The following is a 2,029-nucleotide window of genomic DNA, read 5'->3' as shown; positions in this document are numbered from 1 at the left end:
CATCCTCCTTATGCGGTGCTCAAAACAGCACACAATCCACCAAAGGTGGTCTAATTCCCGTTTTGTATTCACTCCCCTGACAGAAGAAGCCAAGCCTGCCATCCATCTCCTTCACCACATTCAGGGAGCTGTGAACTTGCACCTGAAGATCCCTCTGTATATCAATACTGCTCAGGAACCTTCCGTTTAGTATATACATTCCTCTTGCAATGTGCCTCCCAAAATGCATCACCACACATTTGTCCAAATCAAATCTATCTGTAATTTCTCCACGTAACCTTCTGACTGATCTTTCTTGCTGTGTCCTTTGACAACATTCTTCACAATTCACAACTTCATCAATTGCACCATCTACAAACTTGCGAATTAAATCTTTGCATTTTCATGCAATCCTTGTGGAACAGCAAAGGCCACAGACCTCCAGCCAGCAACATGCACCTGCACAACTGTTGCTGGGAGAAATGTCAAAGAGAAGCCTGTGTTTAGCAGCACGAGTGACCTGTATTCAGCGCTCCTTACTGAGGCATGATGGGATAGTTCCATCTCGAGAACTCTCTGGCTTCCCGAGCCAAGTACAGCTGGGTTTCCTTCATGCGTTCCAGTAATATTTTCCCCTGACCCGATCTCCTAGGTTTGGAATGTCAGCCTGGATGTTTCTGTGCTCCCTTTCCCAGTTGCTGATTCTCTGTCCCTCTGCAACTTCCCCACTCAGCTCATGCAGTTGCTTTACCAGTTCTTTCAAGAATTGTTTAACCCTATCCTTGCCATTGCAAATCTCGGGCACTCCCAATACCATACCCTGTGGCATCTGCGTAATCCGTCTGGTCACTAATTCAAAGGGGGACTGCCCCGTTGCCTTTGTTGGGGTTGACGTCAGTTTCATTAGGATGGTGGGGAATACTCGAACCCATCCCGGCCTGTCTCTGTCAGGGCCTTAGTCAGACTAGCTTTCAGTGTATGCTTCATTCCTTCTACTGTATCTGAGCTCTAAGGATTGTATGGGAGATGGGATTTCTATTCAGTACCTAATAGACCACAGAGCTGTTTAACTACGTTCCGTGTAATATGTGTCCCTTGGTCAGCATCTGCAGGGGAATGCTTCCACCCACTGCATCAACCTGTTTATTAAGACCCAGCAGGATTTCCATCCCTGGCATTGGGATGGGGGTGTATGTAAAATCCATCTGTTATTGTTCCCATGGGCTCCTGGGTCCCTGCATGCTCCCTCCATTTTGTCCTGTTTGCTTTCCCTGGCTCACACTGTGTACAGACTACATCCCTTCGACAAAACCTTGCTATATCTCTCCCTATTCCAGGCCACCCTTGTAGTGGATCATCTGATATTGCATTGTGTTCTGCCCAATATGGGCCAGCCCATGATATGATTTTAATAATGTTTGTCTTACACAGTGTATTGGCACAGCTGGATCATCCAGAATCTGTCTTGTCCTATTACTGCTCCACCCTTTTCCCATTCTAATTCTCCTGTTGTGGGACTGTTTCTGGGAATATCTTTAAACCTTCCTCTCTCACTTATGTAGCTATGGCCACTGCCATCTCCTCAAATGTCTGCACTGTTTCAGTCAGTACTTCACGTATAAGATTATTAAAGGATTTGACACTCTGGAGGCAGGAAGCATGTTTCCGCTGATGGGTGAGTCCCGAACCAGAGGACTTAATTTAAAAATAAAGGGTAGGCCACTTAGAACAGAGTTGAGGAGAAACCACTTCACCCAGAGGTTGGTGTGTGTGTGGAATGCTCTGCCCCAGAAGGCAGTGGAGGCCCAGTCTCTGGATACTTTCAAGAAAGAGTTGGATAGTGCTCTTAAGGATAGTGGAATCAAGGATTATGGAGATAAGGCAGGAACAGGATACTGATTGAGGATGGATTAGTGGTGCAGGAAGAGCACAGCAGTTCAGGCAGCATCCAAGGAGAAGCGAAATCGACGTTTCGGGCAAAAGCCCTTATCAGCCATGATCATAATAAATGGTGGTGCTGGCTCGAAGGGCAGAATGGCTTACTCCTACA

This window comes from Chiloscyllium punctatum, chromosome 21 (assembly GCF_047496795.1).
Source record: "Chiloscyllium punctatum isolate Juve2018m chromosome 21, sChiPun1.3, whole genome shotgun sequence".
NCBI classification, from domain to species: Eukaryota; Metazoa; Chordata; class Chondrichthyes; order Orectolobiformes; family Hemiscylliidae; genus Chiloscyllium; species Chiloscyllium punctatum.
This window is presented reverse-complemented; position numbering follows the sequence as displayed.